The sequence below is a fragment of the Papio anubis genome, chromosome 6 (assembly GCF_008728515.1).
Source record: "Papio anubis isolate 15944 chromosome 6, Panubis1.0, whole genome shotgun sequence".
Lineage (NCBI taxonomy): Eukaryota > Metazoa > Chordata > Mammalia > Primates > Cercopithecidae > Papio > Papio anubis.
This window is the reverse complement of record NC_044981.1, coordinates 20,435,404-20,462,482: the sequence shown is the minus strand read 5'-3', so window position 1 is coordinate 20,462,482 and position 27,079 is coordinate 20,435,404. Positions and strand designations below refer to the sequence as shown.

The following is a 27,079-nucleotide window of genomic DNA, read 5'->3' as shown; positions in this document are numbered from 1 at the left end:
TAAGATAAATCTTGAGAATTGTACCAAGAGGCAAAATGTTAACATTCCCCTAGGGAGAAGCAAGCAGGTGGGTTGTTAACCTCATTCATTCACTCTTGAGTAAATATTATCCTTGGAGGACAAAGTGGAAGAGCTGTCTTGAGTTAAAAAGAGAACTGAAACATTCTTTCCAAAAAATGGTGACCCATGGTTTCTTGTTTTACAAGGGAATAGTGGGCATTTTTCATTCACAAAATATTTACTTTATAATGGTGGCACTTCAGTGGGAGGAAAGGTGGGCATTTTGACTAAGTGGTTAGGGAAATTGGGTAGCCATCTATAAAAAATAAAGTTGAGTCAGGCATGATTGCTCCTGTCTATAATCTCAGCACTTTGGGAGGCTGAGGTAGGATCGCCTGAGCCCAAGAGTTTGAGATCAGCCTGGGCAACATAGCAACACCTCGTCTCCACAAATAATAAAACTTGCCAGGCATGGTGGTGTGCACCTGTGGTCCCAGCTACTCAGGAGGCTGAGGCAAGAGAATCGCCTGAGCACGGGAGGTCAAGGCTGCAGTGAGCCATCACTGCGTCACTGCACTCCAGTCTGGGCAACAGAGGGAGAGCCCATTTCCAAAAACAGAGCAAAAGAAAAAAACTTGAATCCATACTTAACAGAATATCAGGATAAACCTCAAATGAAGCAAATATTTAAATGTAAAAAAAAGTAATAGCATAGAAATTCTGCAAGAAAATATGGGTCAATTCTTGTACATGTATGTGTGGAAGGGATTGGTGGAAAATGCTTTCTTTCTGTTACTTGAAATCCAGAAGCCATAAAAGAAAGAATGGAAAATTGACTTCTGTTTAAGACCAAAAAACGCCACAAATACTAAAGGAAATGATAAACCAAGAAAAATTTGAAGATGATATCACAGACTTAGAGCTAATCTCCCTGTTATACAAAGAGCCCTCACAAATCAACAAGAAAAAGAGCAAGAATCCAACAGAAGAGTAAATCACGTACAGGAATTAAGTAAGTACAGTTTGCAAAAAGGAAAAAAAAAAAAAGGAAACGAGAAAAACAAATGGCTTCTTTTTTTTTTTTTTTTTTTTTTTTTTTAAGATGGAATCTCGCTCTGTCACTGGGCTGGAGTGCAGTGGTGCGATCTCGGTTCACTGCAACCTCTGCCTCCTGGGTTCAAGCGATTCCCTGCCTCAGCCTTGCAAGTAGCTGGGGCTACAGGTGTGCGCCACCATTCCCAGCTAATTTTTTTTGTATTTTTAGTAGAGACGGGGTTTCACCATGTTGGCCAGGATGGTCTGGATCTCCTGACCTCGTGATCCACCCTCCTTGGCCTCCCATAGTGTTGGGATTACAGGCGTGATCCACCGTGCCCGGCCAACAAATGGCCTTTAAATATCTTGAAAAGATGTCTAGCCTCTTCCTTCTTTAAAAAGGTATGCAACTCTAAACCGTATCGATATAGTATATTTTACAAATGAGATTGACAAAAATCTGAAAGTTTGATAACTCACTCTATTGGTGCAGCCCTCATTACGTTAGCAGGAGTGCAGAAATCAAACAGTACTTAGGGTGTCACTTCAGCAGCACATACATGAAGATTGGAAAAATACAGAGAAAATTAGTATGGCCCCTGTGCAAGGATGACAGGCAAATCTGTGAAGCATTCCATTTAAAAAAACAAAAATAGTCCACTGAAAGGGCAAGCAACACGAACTATAAAATCTAGAAGAAATGGATAAATTCCTGGACACATACAACCTCCCAAGAGTGGACCAGAAAAAAACAGAACCCCGGAACAGACCAATAACGAACTCCGAAATTGAATCAGCAATAAATAATCTACCAACCAAGAGAAGCCCAAGACCAGACAGATTTACAGCCAAATCCAAATTCTACCAGACGTACAAAGAGCTGGTACCATTCCCACTGTAACTAGTCCAAAAATATTGAGGAGGAGGGATTCCTCCCTAACTCATTCTATGAGGCAAGCATCATCCTGATACCGAAACCTGGCAGAGACACAGTGAAAAAACAAGGCCAATATCCTTGATGAACATCTATGCAAAAATCCTCAATAAAATACTGGCAAACCAAATCCTCTAGCACATCAAAAAGCTTATCCGTCATGATCAAATAGGCTTTATTCCTGGGATGCAAGGTTGGTTCAACACATGCAAAGCAATAAATGTTATTCATCACATAAATTACTAAAAACAAAAACCACATATTATCTCAATAGATGCAGAAAAGGCTTTCAATAAAGTTCAGCACTGCTTCATGTTAAAAACTATCAATAAACTAGATATCGAAGGAACATACCTCAAAATAATAATAGCCATCTGTGACAAACCCACAGGCAACATAATACTGAATGGGCAAAAGCTGGAAGCATTCCCCTTGAAAACTGGCAAAAGACAAGGATGCCTTCTCTCACCACTGCTATTCAACATAGTATTGGAATCCCTGGCCAGAGCAATCAGTCAAGAGAAAGAAATAAAGTGCATCCAGATAAAAAGAGAGGAAGTCAAACTATCCCTGTTTGCAGACAACATGATTCTATATCTAGAAAACCCCATAGTCTCAGTCCAAAAGCTCCTTAAGCTGATACACAAATTCAGTGAAGTCTCAGGATACAAAAGCAACATACAAAAATCACTAGCATTCCCATATGCCAACAGTTAAGTCAAGAGCCAAATCAGGAACATAATCCCATTCACAATTGCCACAAAAAGAATAAAACACCTAGGAATACACTAGAAAGATCTCTACAGCAAGAATTAAAAACACTGCTCAAAGAAATCAGAGATGACACAAACAAATGGGAAAACATAAGCAATTTACACATTCAATGTTATTCCTATCAAACTACCAACAACTTTCTCCACAGAACTAGAAAAAACTATTTTAAAATTCATATGGAACCAAAAAAGAGCCTGAATAGCCAAGGCAATCCTAAGCAAATAGAACAAAGCTGGAGGCATTACGCTACCTGACTTCAAACTATACTATAGGGCCACAGTAACTAAAACAGAATGGTACTGGTACAAAAAGAGACACATAGACCAGTGGAACATAATGAGAGCCCAGAAGTAAGGCCGCACACCTACAGCCGTATGATCTTCGACGAACCTGACAAAAATTAAACAATAGGGAAAGAATCCATTCAATAAATGGTGCTGGGATAACTGGCTAGCCATACGCAGAAGATTGAAAGTGGACTCCTTCCTTATACCATATACAAAAATCAACCGAAGATGGATTTAAGCCTTAAGTGTAAAATCCAAAACTTTTATAAAAACCTGGGAAGACAAGTGAGGCAATACCATTCTGAAAATAGGAATGGGCAAAGATTTCATGACGAAGACACCAAAAGCAATTGGAACAAAAGCGAAAATTGACAAATGGGATCTAATTAAACTAAAGAGCTTCTGCACAGCAAAAGAAACTCTCACCAGAGTAAACAGACAACATATAGAATGGGAGAAAATTTTTGCAAACTATGCATCTGACAAAGGTCTAATATCCAGCATCAATAAGAAACTTAAACAAATTTACAAGAAAAAAACAAACAGCCCTATTAAAACGTGGGCATAGGACATGAGCAGACACTTTTCAAAAGACATACATGTATGTGGCCAATAAGCATATGAAAAAAAGCTCAATGTCACTGATCATTAGAAAAATACAAATCAAAACCACAATGAGATACCATCTCACACCAGACAGAATGTCTATTATTAAACAATCAAAAAACAATAGATGCTGGTGAGGTTGCCAAGAAAAAGGCTTATACAGTGTTGGTGGAAGTATAAATTAGTTCAACCATTAAGGAAAGTAGTGTGGTGATTTCTCAAGGACCAAAAAAACTACCAGAACTACCATTCGACCCAGCAATCCCATTTCTGAGCATATATTCAAAGGAACATAATTTGTTCTATCATGAAGACTCATGCACACGTTGGTTCACTGCAGCACTATTCACAATAGCAAAGACATGGAATCAACCTAAATGCCCATCAATGATAGACTGGGTAAAGAAAATGTGGTACATATACACCTTGGAATACTATGCAGCCATAAAAAGAAGGAGATTGTGTCCTTTGCAGGGACATGGATGCAGCTGGAGGCCATTATCCTTAGCAAATTGACATAGGAACAGAAAACCATATACTGCATGTTCTCACTTATAAGTGGGAGCTAAATTATGAGAACATATGGACACATAGAGAGGAACAGACACTGGGGTCTACCAGAGAAGGTGGAGGGTGGGAGGAAGGAGAGGACCAGGAAAAATAACTGATGGGTACTAGGCTTAATACCTGTGTGACGAAATAATCTGAACAACAAACCTTCATGACACGAGTTTCCCTATATAACAAACCTGTAGATGTACCCCCAAACTTAAAATAAAAGTTAAAAAAGGGGGGCTAGCCACATGATCACAAATACATATGCACATATCTGCTGGCCCAAATCCCAATCCCCTTATAGGAAACTACCCTACAGATACACCTGCACATGTATGAAGTGATATTCAAGGTTATTGACTGCAACTTCATAATAGCAGAAGATTGAAAGAATCAGAGTGTATTCACTCCATATGGTGGGATACTGCACAGCTCCAAAAAGTATGAGGCAGCTCTATAGGTACTGACCTGAAAAGCTCATTAAGGTATATGATCCCATGTAAAAACAAGGTGCAGAATAGTATCTAGTTGTCACCTTTTCTAAGAGGGAAAATAAAAAAGTATTTAAAAATTCAAAGATTTGCATAAACAGTAGAAGAATTTTCGAGAACCTAATGGATATGGTGAACTATAAAAGGCGTAGGTGGGCAGGGTAGATGGGAACAGGCTGGACAACAAGATTTTCAAATTGTATATTGAAATTAAATTATGCAGCTATAGAAAAAAAAATCAGAAAACTTCAGCGTACATGGACATTTTTTTCTTTCCATGTATGTTTTCAGTACAACCCTAAGCCAAAAAAGAAAAGTACGTAGTAAATACGAGTCAAGCAATAGGGTTAGGTCAAAGTGACTGACTGCCAGGAGGCCAGAAATTGGATGGCAAAGTCCACTTTGCAGGCAAGGGATTTCGAGAACAGCATTTACTAAGGCAGGTCTCTGAAGATGAAAGAAGCCAGGCTTTTAGTTTTACTGGATCATTCAATTTCTATAAATACTCTATTCCAATTAAGCCAATGAATTTACATTTCTTTGCAGCCCGTGCTTTTAAGTAAAGCTCAGATGTTTGCCATAGTGTTTCCCACCATGTGGCACTCCCCTCAACCCCACCTTCAGCTTTGTTTCAGTAAACAATCAACACAAGCACCTAATTATAGACTTTAGGAATATAGAGTTCCTCAGATGAGACAAGAAATACAACCTACTCTTCTCCCACCTCTCAAACCTGTCTTTTAACTAATTCAAAATCAGGCAACACCTTTAGATACTGTGTAAAATACACTACATGGAGTATACAAACAAGTCATATGAACCAAGGTTTTTTAGTACCTCTATGTCTATCTGAAGAGATGCCAGCTTTTACATATTCCCTAAAAAAATCGTATTTTAGAAACATCTATGTTCTAACTGGTGTGTGTGTGTGTGCGTGTGTGTGTGTATACATACACATATTAAAGGCAAACACATTTAACTTACTCTGGGCACATGACAAGGCACCAGAGTTACATTTCTGATTGTCTGCCATACAAAAGAGCAAGAAAGCAAGTCAGCCAATTTCTCCTGTATGGGCACTGGATACCAGGAATTTACAGGAAGATATACACCAGCAAGCAAGGCAACATGCTAGTCTGCGAGAGTGCTCCTTGGAGAGCTGTTTATTATTTCTCTGGAGAGGTTTCTAAGCTTCGCATTGAGAGCACTCATAACAACCAAACCAAAAAGAGCCCACTACAATCTAGCTTTCACCATCCCTTGCTCAGTTTCTGAAATTACTACCTGTCATCTGCCTGGACAAGGAAAATGGGATTGGACCAGTGAAAAACCTTTCATATCAATCCCCAGGAATGAAACTGGAGTTTAAAATCCTGCCCATTGTGTCAACAGGAAGTGGAGCAGAAAGGCTTAAGGACAGAATGTGATGGATTACCAATGTTCTAATCCCTGATATGGCCCTAACCCACTGTGTGACCTTGGGGAAGTCACCTGCCCTCTCTGGGCCTCCACTTGCTCACCTCTAATGAGGTAGCGGTACCTGAAGTCTCGCAAACATCTTTTCCAGCACACATGAACTGGGGCTCCTGGTTGCTTAATTCTGATGGCTTACTCTGTCACTTGAAAACCCAGTTTACTGCCCAGAATAAATTATGGCAATGACTGTTGGTGATTGTTTACAGTGAATGAATGTGTTGTAACACAACTCATGGACAAAATGACTTCACAGCCTATTCCTTTAGATTTCTGACTCCTGATTATGTAGCAGTCTCTGCACCAGACGACACAATATAAAAATAAATTCTCTGTTTCATCTCGGCCCTTACCCCTTGGAGGCTAGATCAGTGCAAATCACTGTTTAAAAAAAAAAAAACATTGCTGTGAGTAGTGTAGTCTGGTGCACTGGTGAACTGCCCCCAAGACCCGCTCAAGTTTAGAGGTGCAAGCAGAAAAAGCAGTGGCTTGGGGTTAAGACTGCATTCCTAGGCTGAGGGGTGCGGGTGGGTTGTCTGATAAAGCAAAATGGCAAGACTTACAGGCTCTGTTCTCTTTTCTCTTTCTCTCTCACACACACACACCCCACTAATAATGTAGTACTGCTTAGCTCATTTGTCCCTTGGGCAAGAAAGCTCACAAGAAAGGCAGTGCCCTTCCCCCCAACATGTGTCCCAAGCCGCAGAACGCCAAGCACTGGCTGGTCATACTCTTCTTCAGTGTAACACTAAACAGGATAACGTGGAGGTCCCTCCTTCTTCTGTGTTCTGAGGATCTACCTATTTTCCCTGACAAGACGCAAGCTAATATGTTAACCTAACTTATTACACTCTACCCTGATACTATCCAAGAAAGACAATTGGCCACATTTCTTTATTAAGTTGCAGTAAAACAGTGACATTGCAAGAAGTTGCTTTTTGTTATTAAGACTTCTTTGCTTTTACTTTTAACTTTTTAGGTTCTCTCTAAATGTTGAACCACCCGTCCCATCAAAAATACAGAGGGCCAGGTGTGGTGGCTCACGCCTGTAATCCTGGCACTTTGAGAGGCCGACGCAGGTGGATCACTGGAGCCCAGGAGTTGAGACCAGCCTGGCCAACATGGTGAAACCCTGTCTCTACTAAAAATACAAAAATTAGCCAGGTAGTCCCAGCTACTAGGGAGGCTGAGGCAGGAGAATCGCTTGAACCTAGAAGGCAGAGGTTGTAGGGAGCCAAGATTGCACCACTGTACTCCAGCTCCAGCCTGGGTGACACAGCAAGACTCTGTCTCTAAATAAATAAATAACACAGGGGGTGAATTGCACAATTCATTTTCCATTTTCTTAATATGGTTAAATCATCATCTTACTTGTTTAAAATTAATCTTTCTTAAATGTATGTATAGCTTACCTTTATTTCAATGTTTAATATTGTACGTATTTTGGAAGGAACTTAAGTCTTATTTATATCAATTAGCCTATGGTCAAATTGGTTTCATTATGCCTCATTCATTTAAAATTGCAACTTTCAAGAACTTATGGAGTGAAGACTTACTGTACTGTGCTAAACTGCCTTTCAGAGTGATGAGAAAATGAATTCCTCAGTTCTAAGAAGCTACTGATTATAAGATGTACCATTGTTTTATATAAACAAATGTAGAAGGGGGATCAACGCTCAGATACATATGTACAAATGAAAAAATGCATGTCTTAGAAAATGGAGAGGCCGGGCGTGGTGGCTCACGAGGTCAGGAGTTCGAGACCAGCCCAGCCCGGCCAACATGGTGAAACCCCATCTCTACTAAAAATACAAAAATTAGCTAGGCTTGGTGGCACGGGCCTGTAATACCAGCTACTCGGGAGGCTGAGGCAGGAGAATCGCTAGAACCCGGGAGGCAGAGGTTGCAGTGAGCTGAGATCGCACCATTGCACTCCAGCCTGGGGGACAGAGCGAGACTCCGTCTCAAACAAAAAAAAAGGGAGAAAATATACACATTCTAATTTTCTCAATGCCTTGTCATCCTGGGAAGGAAGATGACGTTGGGAGTATTCTATTTTTAAGTACAAGGCGCTGCTGCCACTAGGGATTCTTACACAAAAAGACCAACTCACCATGACCTGCTCTCGACTCTCCAGCCCGACTGAGGACGAACTTGACACTCAGGGTATTATTGGTCCAAGCTCTCAAGCCATGGCCAGGCCAATGCAATTCAGTTCAAAAGACATGTATTGAGCATCCATTATATGACAGGGACAGTGCAAGGCATAGGGATAAATAGACAAAACGGCTGTCCCCAGCATGACTGCTGCCCTAGGGGAAGTTATCATCAGAAGCAAAGCCCAGAGGTCCACATCCCAGTCCTACCACACCCATTCATGACTCAGGGGGACTTCCCAAGACCTTTGGGTTGACATACAACATTTTCCAAGACCTAGCAACAAAGGCTTGAATCGAATAGTTATGAAAACGTGTTTTCTGTTGTTGTTGTGTTTTTTTTGGTCTGGTTTCTGACATAGCATTTCATTTCCAAGGATCTTACTTCTGGGTGAGGACACAAAAGTTGTACAAAACAGCAAGGAAAGGAGCTATGCTAATTGTCTTCATTTTCTTCTAGACACAGCAATAACAAGGCAGGCAGACACAATGCAATAAAGACAAACAGACTCACAACTCGACTTTCTAAAAAAGACTAGTATTTCTTGAGGGCCCACGGGGATCATATTAGATACTAGATGTTCTTGTTTTCTGTAGGAATGAACTAAGAAGTAGACAAATCTTTCATTTGTCTAAGGTATCAACTGTAGCTGCACTTAAAAATGGAATTCAAGGATTTAAATGAAGTTTATTTCATAAAGACTGAACTTGTTACGAATCATGAGTAGTTAATATTAAAAATCTCATTGCCTAAAAACACCATAACATATAATAAATATGGGTGTGTTCCTACAACATACAATATACCACGGGGACACTAACATATAAAAACCTTACACCGTTGCTGGGAAGAGCATTCTATTATTTTATTTTATTTTATTTTTATTTTTCAAGACAAGGTCTCACTCTGTTGTCCAGGCTAGAGTGTAGAGGCACGAACATAGCTCACTGCAGCCTCTGCCTCCTCGGCTCAACTGCTCTTCCCACCTCAGCCTTCCAAGTAGCTGGGAACGTGGGTGCACACCACCATGCCTGGCTAATTTCTTTTTTAGAGACCTGGTTTCACTACGTTGCCCAGACTGGTCTTGAACTCCTGGGCTTTAGTAATCCTCCCACCTCAGACTCTCAATGTGCTAGCATTACAGGAGTGAGACACTGAGCCCAGCCTCTGTCATTTTAAAAGCTAAAAATTAGGTAGAGTACTTGATATGAAATTAAGGTAAAATAAATAAAATGCAATAACTTTTAATTTGATGGAAGATATGCAATACAGACACACACAATTAACTCTCTAATAATTTTTCTTTTGTTTAGACTAAATAAATGTGAGGGTCATCACAAAGCACTCACCTCAAAAGGGGTGAAGATAAATTGGGGGGCAGAATGGGAATACCAGCTTAAAAAAAAAAAAAAGATAGACATTCTTGCCCCTAGCATTGCTCTTTTTAGAGATGGGTTCTTGTTCTCCCGAGTAACCAAGACTGCAGGCGTGCGCCACCATGCCCTGTTAAATATTTTTGAAGAGATGGGGGTCTGGCTGTGTTGCCCAGGCTGATCTCGAACTCCTAGGCTCAACCAATCAGCCTACCTCAGCCTCCCAAAGCACCGGGATTATGGGTATGAGCCACTGCATCCGGCCTGTCAAATAATTTCTATAAGGCAATAATGCTACCAGAATTCACACAGGCTGAGACAGTATCTGAAGCACTACAGGCTACAAAAAAAGTTACTAATAATCCCAAACTGGGGATGTCAGGTCAAGAAACTGTCTTTTGTAAATAGGAAGGCACAGGGAAGTTAGATGTTGGAGTGCAGAATCACTACACGCAGACCCCACAGAATAATTCTACGAAGAGACAAAGAATGGAGCCAAGAGGGGCAGTCATGGACTTTGAGAAGACCCCTGCATCCCTCTTGTCCCCGCAACTGCCATTGCACCCCACAGCAATTCTGGAGCAGACCCAACTTTCTGTGTTGACAGGCAGGCTTGTTTCCTTATCTGTCGAAAGAAGATGGTGGTGCCCATGAGCCACCTGCGTCACACAAATGTTTCAAAGGTTAAATTTAAAAAATAGATTTGAGGTTTTTTTTTTTTCTTTGTTCTTTGAGACAGTTTGCTCTTGTCGGCCAGGCTGGAGTGCAGTGGCGTGATCTCAGCTCACTGCAACCTCCGCCTCCTGGGTGCAAGTGATTCTCCTGCCTCAGTCTCCCGCATAGCTGGGATTTACAGGCATCTGCCACCATGCCCGGCTAATTTTTGTATTCTTAGTAGAGACGAGGTTTCACCATGTTTCCCAGGCTGGTCTCTAACTCCTGACCTTAGGTGATCCACCAACCTCGGCCTCCCAAAGTGCTGGGATTACAGGCATGAGCCACCTCACTGGGCCTGAGATATCTTTAAACATGATTATTGGAGAAACTTAACTGTCCTCTAAATGCTTTGTCTATACTGATTAATGAAAAGAATTGTGTCCAGATATAAATACACACACAACATATCAAATTGAAGGTGTTAAAGTACTTCAAATAATTCTAAATTTTACTTTGTTTCTTATAACTATGTAAGGATAAAAATGCATGAAACACTGCATGTTGTGGAAACCTGCATCATTCTCAACTTTACTTTCAGAAATAAAAAGTACAGAAGTTACTGAGATAATCGGTGAAATAATATCTGACATGTGAGGAGCCTCTCCTTTGGGTAAGCAGCACAAGATAAATTTTTCATTCAGATGAAGCCACAGCTATTAAGAAGACAGTTACCAAGAGAATGAAAAGACTCAAAGGCAGATTGTTTCTGGAGGAGGCAGGGCGAGCACACTTCGCTGTGCTGGCTCACCTTTATACTAAAGAATACAGTCGAACAGCCCCCTGACTCCCTCAGCCAGAGAAAGCACCTCATAAACAGGCTGGCATGCATGTCCAACCAAGTCAGTAGCAAAACAAATAGGCTTCTTTGCCTAGCCAAAGCCAACACCAAGGGGCAGGCAGACTCAGCAAACAGCAAAAGGAGACCCAGTGATGAATGAGGGTGAGGCCTGGTGAGCAAACTGCTGGTTAGCAAAAAAAAAAAAAAAAGTTGGGTGACATGCAGATGGGTCAAAGCAAGGATCCGCCTCAACTCCTTTGTGCATGGCTAGTAGGATTGTAAGATGGGACACCCGCTGTGGAAAACAGTTTGACAGTTCCTCAAAAAGTTAAACATATGGCCGGGTATGGTGGCTCACGCCTATAATCCCAGCACTTTGGGAGGCCAAGGTGGGTGGATGACTTGAGGTCAGGAGTTTGAGACCAGCCTGGCCAACATGGTGAAACTCTGTCTCTACTAAAAATACAAAAAAATTTACCCAGGCATGATCTCAGCTACTTGGGAGGTTGAGGCAGGAGAATCGCTTGAACCCAGGAGGTGGAGGTTGTAGTGAGCCGAGGTCATGCCACTACATTCCAGCCTGGGCAACAGAGCAAGATTCTGTCTCAAAAAAACAAAAACAAAAACACAAGTTAAACACAGAATTACCATATGACCAGCAATTCCACTTCTGGATATATACCCAAAGGAATTTTTAAAGGGAACTCAAACAGAAGATACTCTCATACATCCATTTTCATTGCATCATTATTCACTATAGCCAAGAGACGAAAACAACTCAAATGTCCATTGATGAATGAAAAGATAAACAAAATGGGGCCTCATACATACCATGGAATGTATTATTCAGAGATAAAAAGAATGAGATTCTGATACATGCTACAATATGAATGAAACTTGAAGACATTGTGCTAAGTGAAATAAGGCAGATACAGAAGGATAAATATTTTATGATTCCACTAATATGAGGTATCTAGAGTAGTCAAGTTCACACAGACAGAAAGTAGAATAGAACTTACCAGCAACTAGAGGGATGGGAGGGGAGTTATTGTTCAATGGTAGATTTTCTGTTAGAGATGGTGAAAAAAATCTAGACATGGATGATGGTTGCATAACATTGTAAATGTAGCTAATGCGACTGAATCATACACCTAAAAATGGTTAAAATAGTAAACTGTGTGTTTCGAATGCCCTCACCCCTTATCTGCCACACTGGATTTTGGGCCTCCTCTTATCTGCCACACTGGATTTTGGGGTCTTCCCACCCCTACCCCTGACTCTTTTCCCTCTCCTTGACCATCTCTTCATTTCCCCATTCAAGATGCCCACTAAATTTACTTCTGGCAGAAGTAGGCTCAAATAAATCTGGAAACCAGAGTTACAGCAGGAGGCTTATGATCCTTGGTCCTGATATTCCACTGCTAGCTCCAGCATGTGACCTCTCCTTCCAAAGGAAAATAAGTCATTTTTAATGAGCTTTCACAGAGATGGTAACTATCAACACTTCAGATCATTATGGAAAGAAAACTTCAGTTTTTCTAGTGGGTTGCAGAGAGCAGACCAAATCCTAAGTCAGAAAAAACAGCCTTTTTCTACTGGTATCATTGACTTCCTACCAAGAAGCCTGAGAGACAGAGAAGGAGCCAAGCCTCCCATGTACAGAATCGTGAATCATTCACTCGAAATACTCAGGAGCCAAGTTTTCGTCTCTCTTTCTTTGGACCAATGAATACATAGATCTGCAGTGAGAACTGCCTTAGCTGGAAGTAGGCTGGGGCTAAAGTTAAAAGTCACCGCAGCCATTTGTTCCTTTGGAACATTCTGGAAGAGTGAGTGTTTAAAGTAAGACGATGTGGACATTACTAAATTATTTTAATTTTTTTGGATAACTATCATTATGATTTCTTTGGAAGTCATGTACCTGTGGCAAAATATGCCTTGGTTAAGTATTTGTGGAATGAAGAATATAAGAAAAACAACTCCGTTAAATAAGAGTTCAAAACATGTGATGAAACCAATTTTGCCACAACATGGCAAATCCTTGATATGTAATAAGTGGAGTGCAAGAAAGTATGACAAAGGGGGCCAGAGATAGCATGTAATGTTTGATAAGGGGGTTTCACTGCAAGAGATGAGGAAGTACGGGCAGTGCACCTTGGCTGGGTTGTGGCGCCATTGCTTTCTCTATCAAAGTCTATAATCAAAACTCAAACCTACCGGAAGAAAGGGACCAATATTGGTCATAAATGTACGTATTTCCATTATACACACTTCAATGGGATGAGGACTGTCAGGTAAATGAAGTATGGATTCTCTTTTTTCTTAAGAAAAAATTGGAGGAGGGCCAGGCACAGTGGTTCATGCTTGTAATCTCAATGCTCTGGGAGGCCGAGGCAGGAGGATTGAGCACAGGAGTCTGACACCAGTCTGGGCAACACAGTGAGACTGGGCAACACTGAGACGGCAGTGAGCTCTGATCACACCGCTGTATGCAAGCCTGGGTGACAGAGGGAGACCTTGTCTCTTTAAAAAAGACGAAAGAAAAAATGGGCGGAAAATGATGGTTGCAGAGGGACATGTCACTGCACTTGTAATCAGTGGAAAGACTTGCAGTATTAAAATCAGATCTAACAGAGAAATGGCAAATACATAATCAATAAAATAAAGAAACAAATAAAACGTCTCAGTAAGCCTCTTCCTCCTCCCTAAAGAGCAGCTCGCTTCAGCAATCCATGCTAAAGTGTTGCTTTACGTTCTGGAACTCAGTTCAAAATGTGAGTAATTTTGCATTCTGTTTCACATTGACAAAGTTGTTCTTTCCTGCTACTTATTTATAATTTAATTCCCTCGATGGTCCTAAAATCAAGAGAAAAAATATTTTCAAACAAAAATCACTATTTATACAGCTGGAGTTTCCATTTAGTTAGGAAAATCAGTAGAAAAATGTTTGGTCAGAATTTGAGATAAGTTTCGAATGTTTCAGAAAACCTCATACCATCAACTTCTAAATCTCTTTTATAATATTTATGTCTTCCCCAAAGTCAACAAGGGAACCCCCCCTCAAATCAACTAAATTAATGGGTTCTGATCTGGGCAACTCCTTTGGCAAAGGGTGGGGGAATCTCTGAATCAGCAACAAAAATAGCTCAATTAAAATACCATTCTAACATGCAGTTAGTTTTTGTTTGAAAATGGAAACCAGCAACTTGCTTGCATGAGTAAACAGAAAGACAATTACTCAGGCTGGGGTCTCCAGAGCAGAAAGCATGGGAGACAGCTGGCAATTATCTGGCTAACTTAACCAGATAATTCATGCCTAAAAATCCACTCTGGTGCCCAAATTGCCCAGATTGGTTATATTCACAGAAGAACTAAAGAGTGTAATTACCAAATTCCCTTCCAATCTGTGCAGCCAAAGCTGTGCTTGGGTGGTTTGTTTTAAGGTGGTGATTGTACTGTCCTCAGTGCTTCATCTCTAGCAAGGAATGTGCTAGGATTTTCATGATTGAAATTTGAACATCTGTTTAAATATTCTATGGTCTTACATAGGATGCAGCTTTCATATACTGAATGCAGTACTAAAAATTTCAAATATGCCAAGACACTGACAAACTGCACTGGTGATAATGCTTTCAGTTTATACACCTTGAGGCAAAGTCCAGATGAAGACAGATATTGTAACTCCTAACAGAAAAAAAATCTGAAGGGGAAAAAAATAGAGTTAAAAATAGAGAAAGAGAATGTGTAAGATTATGCAAATTAGAGCTTCCAAAATTTGAAACAAGTATGTCTTTTTAGCCTATCACCAAAGACAGGAGATTAACACCTTTATGTTTATATAGCACTTTATATTTTTACAAAGCCCATTACAATGAATCCTCACAACTGTGTAAGGTAAATTGGGTATTATTATTCCCATTTCATGGATTAAGAAAATAGCGTCCTCAGATTTGCAGAAGCAAAGCTAATGTCAAATCTGAAACTTGAACCCAAGTCTTCTGGATCACAAGTTTGGTGCCCTTTCCATCGCACTGTGCTAAAGGCTAAAGTTAACTTAAAGCAAATAACAGATATCACATTACCCAGTCAAATCTGTGGTATTCGCCATCACAAATAGTCTTAGGGTCACACGTGTCATTAAATAAATCTTATCGCCAAGCGCAGCTGGAGAGCACAGACTTTATGGGAAGGTGGTAGCAACGAAGGCTGCTCTCCATCGGTTCTGCCAGACCCTGGGCAGGGGATTTCTCTTGGACTTGGCTTCCTAACCAGCTAAGGGAAATAATAGATTAGAGAATGTCTCAAGTCCCTTCACATCAAGCTGATGATCAGCCTAAGAGGGTTCAGTTTCTCCTGTTCCCGCGAACTCAGAATGACAGGTGTCCGTTTTCTTCATCCTCTGGATATTACAAGCTTCTCCAAACCAGTGGCTCCCTGCTCTCCTTAACAAAAATAGGGTTCTAAAATGCATTTTTACTAACTTCTGCCTAATTTAAGCAGGAAAACAATATAAACATGACATTTTAAAATTATTATAATATTCACTACATTTTAATATAACACTACATTTTTAGAATCATTATAATATAGGTTACTATGCTGCTCAGTTCCATTTCCAAACTTGATTGGCACCTGCCAATTCTGATGCTCTTCAGATGGATAAAGGGTATTGGAAACCAGAATAATTGCCTTGCCCTGGACCAAGAAACAAAAACTACTTCTTTTACATTGATGCCCTTTTAAAAGCTATCAAATTTGGCTCAAATTACCAGTCATCACCTGTAGCTGGCAATGACTGTTTTAAAGTTTCACATAAGCTAGGTCCAACTGAGGGACTTCTATTTCTCAGTAGTACATTCCACCTGGGAATAATGACTTTAAATTTTTAAGAGACTGGGTCTCACTCTGCGCCCAAGCTGGAGTGCAGCAGCACAACCACAGTTTACTGCAACCACTGCAGCTTTGAACTCCTGGGCTCAAGGGATCCCCCTGCTTCAGACTCCCAAATAGCTGGGATTACAGGTACATGCCATGACACCTGGCTAATTTTTAATATTCTCGTGGAGATGGGGTCTCACTCTGCTGCCCAGGCTGGTTTCAAACTCCTGGCTTCAGATGATCCTCCCACCTCAGCCTCCCACAGCACTGGGATTATAGGTATGAGCCTCTGCACCTGGCCTGATGTTTTAAAAAAGTACGAAAGATGTTCCCGCTCCCTAAATGGAATTAACCATTATGCTTTAGTAGAAGTCCGTATTAGAACCTTATTGGAATTCAAGGGCTTAAATCCCAGGCAGTGTGTTTTCATTGCCTTTATGCTTTCCTAGTCCTGCTTGGTCATTTAAGAGAGGAGGGGGAAAGGACTGCTAATGTGGGAAAGCATCTAACATACAGAGACAGAGGAAGAACGTCTAGAACAAGCTTGTCCAATCCCTGGCCCACGGGCCGCATGTGGCCCAGGATAGCTTTGAATGCAGCCCAACAGAAATACACGAACTTTCTTGAAACATTACAAAATTTTTCCGTGTGTGTGTGTTTTTTGTTGTTGTTTCTTTAGCTCATCAGCTATTGTTAGTGTTAGTGTATTTTATGTGTGGCCCAAGACAAGTCTTCTTCCAGTGTGGCCCAGGGAAGCCAAAAGATTGGACACCCCGATCTAGAATCTTGATTTTACCATACATGTGCTAAAGTCAAACATTCCTCTATCATAAAGACAATTCTTTAGACCAGGCATGGTGGCTCACGCCTGTAGTCCCAGCACTTTGGGAGGCCGAGGCGGGTGAATCACTTGAGGTCAGGAGTTTGAGACCAACCTGGCCAACCTGGTGAAACCTCGTCTCTACTAAAAATACAAAAATTAGCTGGGCGTGGTGACACATGCCTGTAATTCTAGCTACTCAGGAGGCTGAGGCAGGAGAATCACTTGAATCCGGGAGGTAGAAGTTGCAGTGAGCTGAGATCGCATAGGATGGTCTCGATCTCTTGACCTTGTGATCCGCCTACCTTGGCCTCCCAAAGTGCTGAGATTACAGGCGTGAGCCACTGCACCCGGTCAAGTCAATGAGTTTTAATAATGCTTGTTTTCTTCCCCTCTCTTTTGAAGTTAAAAAGTTGGCTTGATAACCAGCTATAACTTTTGGCTTGATAACCAGCTATAACTTTTAGTATGGTGAAGTGTTCTGGTCTCACTAGCAAATCAAAAAGGTCCAGCAATACGTCGGCCTCCCATATATTCTGTGTTGTCTATTAATTTTGTACATAATTTGGGGCATATGGGCCAGATGCAGTGGCTCATGCCTACAATCCCAGCACTTTGGGAGGCTGAGGAGGGAGGACTGCTTGAGCCCAGGAGTTGGAGACTTGGGGCATGTGATCACCAACCTGAGTCTGAAGTGCTGACTGTAAAATGGATATACCACTAAACTACTTCAAAGAGCTATTGCTGGGAAGAACAAATACAACTCACCATAAAATATTCTTAAATAATGGCAGTAGGACCTCATTTGTCCAGGGCCACACCCATTTACAAATGGGTGCTATGCAGAGCATCCAGGGCTGGTGCCAAGTCTGTTGGCCCTGGCACCATGCTCCTGTGCCCTCCTCTTCACTGCTGAGGCCTGCAGCCAGTCACCCTCTAGGCTCCCCACCCCTCTCCATCTGCCATGCTCTCATTTTATGTGTGTGTGCCTTTGTTCATTCTGATGAACAGAAGCCTGATTCTGCTTAGTGTTGCCCATGGTGGGGTCTCCACTGCTCATTCATACCAAGGATGACCACAGGCATTATAAAGCTTGCTGCAGTGAATGGGGGTGTCAGGACAGGGAAAGGATATTCAGCTACCTGGACCCCTTCTGGTCCTAAATTAAACAAAGAAGCAAAGCTGTACTATATAACAGTTAAACTTAATAAGGCATTTGAGGAGAAACCTGTGTTTCTCTCTATAGTTTATAAAGAGCAAGCAGAATATTTTTGGAAATAATGAAAAATCCACTGATACATTTAGAGCTTTCGGTGGGTCTAAGATTTAAGTGGCGTAGGAGAAAAGAAACTGAGATGTATTACTTGTACATTTTTCTTCTGACACTTTGATATTCCAGTCTAAACTACCTTGAATTATGCCAGAAATCAGTGTCTTTAAGTCCACAGATGCTTAGGTCTTCGAGATCAATTCACCCCCAGTTATAGAGATAGCAAACTTAAGAAAACTAAAGTTTTCTTGCTCCTTTGTGTTAAGTTCACCAGAATTCAAGCCTCTGACTTCCACGATGGTACTCCCTTTTTTTATACCACAACATGGATTTGCTCATGGTTATTTTCCTTTAATAAATTCTTGCCACAAGTGAATTTAGGCTGTTTTTAATTAAGGTCTTAACCAAAAGATCATCTGGAAAACTCTGTCCCTCCCACAAGGCAGGACAAGCTTGTTCTGACCAGCTGTTCAAAGATTTTTCTGCTCAATCATCAAAGCTTGCAATATCCTCTTACAGTCCTGATAAGGTGAGCACCACTTCCAACCGATCTATGAAAAAACTCTCTCTCTCAAATTTCCATCCCAAAATTAACGAAAGTGGGGAGAAGGTTCACAGGGAAGCAGTAAAGCTGGAGCACGGGCTGGGGACCACATTTGATAGGAATCTTCATTAACATGATTTTAAGGAGTGACAGGACTTCTCTTTTCACGTAATTCCACCAGAACTCATAATGTTTTCGTGCCATAGATGCCTCCTTTGGTCTCCTGATGAAGTCTATTGGACCCCTTTTCTCAGACTAGTGCTTTTTTATGCCGTTTTATATATATAATTACAAAGGAAATGCTTTGTATTGAAACAAAGCTATTCAAAATATTAAAAAGCAATTTATCATACAGTAATCTATGTTCTTCTGTGTTAGTGCATTAAATAAAAAGATTCAGCAGCAGGTCAAAAATTACTGTAATTTTGAAGTCATGATGAGCATAAACAATATTTCAAGACAGCTGCAACAAGTGTAATGTGATATGAAAATATCTATTTCTATGGGGTGACAGTCAAACACACTGCCAGTTCTACTGGGGTTTAGTGCCTACGTTCATACTAGAAGAAAATGCTAAATTTCAGTTAGAGGGTAGTCACAAAAAAATTCAGCAATATTTAGAATTCTATCCAGGGGCCCACATTAACAATCTGAATCACAGAACTGGTCTGTGATCTCCTTCAGGTCTAATTCATTAGATTCTTGGTATCTAACTAGAATAATGCACAACACAGATAGGCACTTGGCAATTGCATGAATTGAACTGAGTCAATAGAGTCTGAATTTAAAAACAAAACAAAACATTAGAAACGGGCTGAGGCTGCCTTGAGTAACCTTCCAAGCCCCTTCATCTCAGCAAGTCCACCCACTGCCAGCTTCCTTCAAGTTCTTCATTCATTAAGCAAATATTCACAGAGCACCTAGTGAGCGTCGGGCAACATTGTAGGCACCAGGCAAACACAAGAGTCTAACTGCAGATGGTGATGAACTTTAATAAAACATGAAAATAGGATAAAGAGTGACTGGTAGACCAGATGGTAGCAAGGGCTTTTCTGAAGTGACAGGTGAGTCAATAGATGACAAGGAGCCAAAGTCACATAAAGACGTGAGGCAAGGCTATTCCTGGCAGATGGGACAGCAAGTGCAAAGGCCCTGAGGCAGCAAGAAGCTTGGTGCAGGCCTTTCTTACCTTGTGCTCTCTACATCTAACACACCTGGCCATACCACACCCTGGAAGAGCCTCATCAGAGTCTATGTGAGGAAACGTCGAACAAGGTCTTCCACAAGACCCTGGAAGAGGTCCTGTTCACCTCTGCTGTAAACTTCCCTCCATCTATCCCATTTTCACATACTCCAGACCACATCCATCTCTCAATCAGAGAATTTCAGGGCAGAAGCTCTTCCAAAAATCATGTAATTCAACCCCAGCTGTAATCATCCGACCTCACCTTCTGTTACAAGAAACTCAGACCACTGAAGCAGTACGCTTTCCCTAAACTAAAGGTCTGTGGTTTGTACTGTACCATACGTGAACAGAGGCTGCGCAGTTAATCTAAAAGAAGGTGCCCAGTGAACACCATGGCTTCCGTGTTCACAGACCTCCCTCTCCAAGGCCCCAGAGTAGGTAAGTTCTAGACAAGATGGAAGAGTTTTTTGAAAACAGCCACAATCTTGAGGCCAAATAATTATGTTGGGGTAGCTTGTATTCTAAATCAGATTTTTCTCCTTCACAGGTGCCTTGGGCTAAATGCCTGCCCCCACATCCCCGTTAAATTCCTATGTTGAAGTCACAGCCCCCAGTGCCTCAGAATGTGGCTCTATTTGGAGAATGAACCTTTAAAGAGGGGATTAAGTTAAAAGGAGGCCATTGGGGTGAGTCCAAATCCAATCTGAAGGAAAAGACTCCCGGTGCGCTTATGACAGAGGGACGCCCAGGTGAAGAGGAAGCCACATGCGAGCCGAGAGGGGCCTCAGAGGAAACCTCCCTGACGACATCTTGGACTTCCAGTGTTTTTTTTTTTTTTTTTTTTGCTGTTGAAGCAAAAAATTCCAGATTTTTGCTGTTGAAGCCACCCAGTCTGTGGTACTTTCTTATGGCAGCCCTATCAGACTAATGTAATAGGTGTCTAAATTTAGATATTTCCAAAAGCAGAGGCTGAGACAAGGACTTGTGCGCAGGTAGTTTACTGGGAGGTGATCCTAGCAGGAGGGAGAGTGAGGTGGTTGTATTACTGAGGAGTGTGTCTAGAAGGTCATGGCCACAGGTAGCAGGGGCTTCATTCTGCTGAGGCCTGCCAAGAAGCATCCAGAATGCCCCCTGGAACTGTTCTAGGAAGTAGGGCCATTTATCCACTGGCTTCCATTCCCACTGGTAGAGGGTGGCCCAGGGGCGTTAACCCCCCTCCGATTCACAGGTTGCAATATGTGCAGTCTGCTCCTAGACAGACAAAAATGCAAAAAGCAGTGCTCCTGGCATCTGAGGCAGGACACCGTCAGCAGAAGGCAAATCTCAGCTCACGGGACACTGGGCCACGGGACGTGAGGTGGGCGCAGACGGAGTACTGTATGAAGTCAGCAGATCATCGATGACGCAGCTGGTTCCTTCTCCAGACGCAAAAACATCTTTAAGGTCACTGAAGACAGCAAGATTCTGCAATGGACCCATTTTGAGGCCACAGAGATGTAATGATACTGGCGTCCAGGGACAGTTGCATTCCTCCCACAAGGTAGATTCAGGTGTCAGCAGATGGTGAGAAGTGTTGAGGAATATCGTGTCTCAGGTATGCTCATTTTCAGCATGCTCTTGTGAATTCTGTGTTTTAAGTGAGAATTTTGGTTGGGCCTTTCTGCTGTTTTCCAAAGATAATCTAATTCTTTTTTTTTCTTTTCTTTGAGACAGAGTCTCTCTTTGTTGCCCAGGGTGGAGTGCAGTGGTGCAATCTTGGCCCATTGCAACCCTCCACCTCCTGGGTTCAAGTGATTCTCCTGCCTCAGCCTCCCAAGTAGCTGGAATGACAGGTGCGCGCCACCATGACCAGCTAATTTTTGTATTTTTATTACAGATGGGGTTTTGCCATGTTGACCAGGCTGGTCTCGAATTCCTGACCTCAGGTGATCTGCCTGCTTTAGCCAAAGGTAACCTAATTCCTTTCTAATCAACATGTCCTTCTATTGCAACTGGCCCTCAACGCTGAAGTGAAACCTACTGCTTATGAAAAGAGAATAAAATCACCTTACTTAAGTTCTAGGTAATCTCTAGAAGTCAACCCATAAAAGGGATTTTTCTCTCCCATCCAGGTTTCCCCTCTGGAATTGAGGTGTTATGTCAAATGTGGTACTTCTGAATGTCACATGAACAACTAACTCCAGTTTATTCAAGCTACCCTTTAAGACCAATAAATGTGCTTATGGGACAAATTTTCTAAATTATCTTCAGGAATTTATTTCCCTTTCTTTGGCAAATAACTGAGATTTATTACTTAATACTTTGTAAAGTAAAACATCCAAGATAAAGTTATGCGGGGAGATGTCAGACGTGAATGGTATTTCCTGGTATTTTCCAATTACCTTGAGTCCTATCTTTAGAGTTATCAGACTGAGCAAATAAAAATACAGATCATTAGGTAACTTAAATTAGAATTTCAAAAAAACAACAAATTTTAAAAATATCTATATCCCCAATATTGCATGGGACCTACTTATACTAAAAAAGTTATGTGTTGTTTATCTGCAATTCAAATTGAACTTGGCATCGTGTATTTTATCTGGTAACCCTATCTTAATATTCCAGAATGGAAAAATAGCAAAATTAGAATTTAAAAGTAGAATTTATATTTAAAATATAACCTCCTATTTTAACTTTGATTAACTACAGCAGAATACTCAAAGCATGATTAGGTAGAACAAGCTGCTATTTTAACAGAGAGGATTCATTTTAGAACTGATGGCTCATTGTAACAACTAGGGTGGTTCAATTTGAAAGGCAAAAAATAGGGCATTTTATTTAATATTTAATAAAATATTAAAATTCCCCTGGGAATCAATGTGTAAGAACAAAAAAACCATGTATTATTATTTGCATAAAAAAGGCAATTAAAATGTAGTAAACACACATTTTATTTGTGTAACTTGCCACTGTTTAGTGCTTACAGAAGCTAAAACATCAATGTGGGTTAAGATACTGAAAAAAAAAAAAGAAACTAAAAAATAGAGCAGTTGGAAAAAAATTTGATTGGATCTCAAAATTGTACATATCTCAAACTATGCAGAACAGAAACAGTTTCCTCTCCAACCTTGTCCTTCTCTTAGTTTGAGAAATGGTCCTAGACACTCCAGAAAAAATACAGTAGTCTCTCCTCATCCTCAGAGGATACATTCCTAGACCCCTACTGCATGCCTGAAACCTCAGATCATATCAAACCCTATATATGCCATGTTTTTTCCTATACAGTAAGGAGTGAGGGTTGGGGAATAGTGTAATATGGTGTGAATACAATGGACAAAGGGGATGACTCAAGTCCCAGGTGGGATTTAATGATGCTACTTAGAACAGTGTGCAATTTAAAATGTATGAATTATTTCTGTAATTTCTCATGTAATAGTTTTGGACCTTAGGTAACTGAAAGTACGAAAAGCAACACCGTGGATGAGGGGGACAACAAATATACCCTTGTTTGAGATGGCTTATATGACACTGTAGCTGGGGACAAAGAATGCCTGTGACAGGCACAGAATTATCTGAGAGCAAGACTTGTTAACCTTGGCACTAGTGACATTTTGGGTTGGATAATCCTTTATTGTGGGGAGGCTGTCAATATATTGCAGGATGTTTAACAGTATCCCTGGCCTCTACGCACTAGAAGCCAGTAGCATCTCCCACCCCCAGTTATGAAAATCAAAAATGTCTCCAGACATTGCCAAAGGTCACCTGAGGGGCAGAACATTCCCCAGTTGAGAACCACTGGTCTACTGGTGTTTTGGCTCTGCCCTGGCAATGACAGTCTTGAGTTCCCAGAAATTTCTAAAAATATCACTGTAGGGCAGCTTGGAATAACAAAAGGGGGGAAAAAAAAGCTGCAATGAAATTTGCACCAAATCCATGCTGACCAAAATTGTTCTAAATATATTCACAGAAAAATTAAAATAGATTTATCTACCTAAAGATGCCTCTAACACTTCATATGCGGAAGTTGTGTGCTAATCCAAGATTTAGGCAGGAGACCTGTTTTCAGCACCAACTCTACTCTTTGCTCACCACATATCAGAGCACTAACCTTTCTGACCCTGTCTATATTCCCAACACTGGTTCTCATTCAGCTGCCCCTTCCCCAGTCAACCCTGAGAAGTAGGTCATTAACCATCCCATATTAGATGAGGAAGCTTGGGGGCCGGGCATGGTGGCTCACATCTGTAATTCCAGCACATTAGCAGGCCAAGGCAGGTGGATCACTTGAGGTCAAGAGTTCAAGACCAGCCTGGGCAGTATGGTGAAATCCCATCTCTACTAAAAATACAAAAGTTAGCCAGGCATGGTGGCATGTGCCTATAATCCCAGGTACTTGGGAGGCTGAGGCAGGAGAATCACTTGAACCCGAGAAGCGGAGGTTGGAGTGCACACCATTGCACTCCAGCCTAGCTGCTGCAGCGAGACTCCATCTCAAAAAATATATATAAATAAATAAATAAAAAATAAAGGAGGAAGCTTGGGTCTAGAAAACAGAAATGACTGCCTGAGTTCCCGCAGTTGGTGAGATTTTAAACTCCAAAGTCCAAGCCCTTAACCACCTCCCTCACCTTGGGAGAAAACAAAATCACTAAATGTCTGTGACCTTAGTTTCATTTCCTCGCCTCTAACTTAGAAATAAACATTTCAGTACTTCAGAGTCCCTGCAAGAGCTTCAAGGCAGTTCACTGAATCATTGCAGGAGAGGGACCAAAGTCCCTTGGCGAACACCACTGTTCACCGAGGCCTGCTGTGCTGGGCAGCACCCATCTCAAAGGCCAGAAAAACCACACCCTAACTCAGAGATCTGCTTTAGAATTTAAATGAACGGCTGCCAACTCACTTGGAAAGAGCACTCTCAGGGATGCAAACGTAAATAGTAAATATCATTAAGGAGCTCCTAGGACTTCGAAAAGAGGAGATGCGTGGCATGGAAGGTGTGTGGCAGATGTCAGGAAGGCCAACTTCCACAGTGACATTCTCTCCAAGTCACCTCAAATGGTAGTCCAAAGGTGGGCAGTCACTTCCGCAGCAAAACCTCCCTGAAGTCCCCAAGAACTCAATGGCCATAGTGAGTCTCTGTGGCTTAGTGGACAGTCACAGGTCTGAGCAGAAGGGGGCCTTAGAAATCACTTTTATTTGACAAATGAGAAACTGGAGCCCAGAGGTGAAAAGAATTGATCCCACCAAACCTGCCAGGTCCCTGGTGCCTGACTACACCGCAAACCCCAATGTAATCCCTGCCCTGGCCTACCCTTCTTGCCTAAGCAGATTTTGCAGGAGTAGTTTCAGGACGAAATTATTGTTTTGAACTTCTAAGAGGAAAGGGCCAAATACAAAGTGTTTGGTTAACTCAGTCAATGGAGCATAAATGAGATGTTTAAATCTTTGAGTTACAAAGCCTCATTAGGGTAAGAAGGCACTGTAGGAGTGGACGTAGGGAGGGTTTGTGATTCCCATTACATGATAAGAAATGCTATTAGGCTGCAGTCAGTTCGACATGCCCAGGGGAGGCAGGCAGGAGAGGTAGTGAACATTTGTCTTCTTTATTATATATGCAAAAACCCCAGCTAACATTGTACCATATGCAGAACTTTTCATTCTAAGTCACTTTTACACACATATTACCCCATTTTCTTCCCCCAACATCACAGTGGAGAAGGTATGGACAGGTGGTTTGGGGTGCCAATAAACCATAGACTATTTGAAGGAAAAAAAGGTCTCACCCATAGTTTCATGAAGCCACATTTAGATTCTAGGTCTAATTTCAACAGATATCAGCACAGCGGAGCTACAGTTACAGTGGACAGATCATTTGTCAAGAATGGAAAAAGCCAGGATGCCAGGGCAGTTGTATTGGGGGGGGATGGGAAGGAAGAAGTGAAAGTCTATTTTAAAGGAAATGTAGAGAAAAACTGCTAACGGAGCAGGCAGAGTTCAAGTTTAAGCCCTGGGCATGAGGGAAAGCCCAGTCAGCCGAGGCCATGCCAACACTTCAAGGTTACAAGCACCACTGGTCACCAACAGCACAGCCCTGGAAGGCCCATGTGTGGCCATGATCCCAAAATGACACTAGGTGGACATCAGGCAGATACCACCAACAGAGAGGCTGGGAATGGAATAGATATTTCAGCCATAACTGTAGAGGTGAAAAACAAGATGGGGGCGGCAAGTGCTAAATAAATCACAAAATAATTATTCATTTACCTTTCAGTCTGGAAGTAAACCTATGCTTTCGCAAAATTAAGAGTGCAGTCATGCAGTAAAAACGAGAAGTCTTTGATTAGGTGCCTTCCACTGTGTAATACAAAATCGGATAATGTAGACCAAAAACCAAATAATGACAAAGCAAAACTATATATTTTTATAAAAGCCACTAAGATTTAATTTCCCTATACTTACACCAGTAATGGTTGAAGAAAAGGTAAATTAAAGGACTCAGGATATGAAAACAAACTTGATCCCCACCACCACTGCCAATTAATTACATGCACATGAGAAATTCACTAAGCAGCTAATCATTTATATTCTGGCGTCGTATTTCCGCACAGCTATTGTATTAGATATTTAAATTTGCAATTGCAAATGGACTCATTGTCACAAGCGTCTTAGTCCATTTTACACACAAAATCTATACGCTATTCCTAATACCTAGGATTACTTTTCCAGAACTCCCAGTGGCAGCTCGGCGGGACTTCTGTTTGGGAGGCTGCTTCAAACTTCTCCAAAGAAAATTACTTTCCTGATGTTCACCTCTAAGAACCAACAGAAGGCACCTGAGAGAATCCAAATGAAGAGGCAACCACCTGAGGGGAAGGGAGGGCTCACACTGTTAGGTAATTTAGACACATGAATGTCCCAGTTTAAACGCCCCTCTACAGCAAAGCATTTCTGGATCCACCTGAGACCCGTTTCGCCACTAGAGAGCTAAGACACGTTGTTGCATTTTCTTCTAAAAGGTAGAAGAGGCTGGGCGCGGTGGCTCACCCCTGTAATCCCAGCACTTTGGGAGGCTGAGGCGGGCGGACAGATCACCTAGGGTGAGGAGTTCAAGAACAGCCTGGCCAACATGGTGAAACCTCGTCTCTACTAGAAATACAAAAAGTAGCTGGGCATGGTGGCGTGCACCTGTAGTCCCAGCTACTGAGGAGGCTGAGGCAGGAGA

The 27,079-nt window shown here is 41.5% G+C and overlaps 1 protein-coding gene and 1 non-coding gene across 4 annotated transcripts in view; one reads left to right on the top strand and one right to left on the bottom strand.

The window, feature by feature from the left end:
• The window catches only part of E2F3 (E2F transcription factor 3), a 91,036-nt gene that overhangs the window by 39,360 nt on the left and 24,597 nt on the right, over nt 1-27,079 (bottom strand). The gene's annotated exons all lie outside the window — the stretch shown is intronic.
• LOC116275502 lies at nt 1,574-1,679 on the top strand. The gene has a single exon (XR_004184633.1). It is a non-coding gene; the product is annotated as a U6 spliceosomal RNA (small nuclear RNA).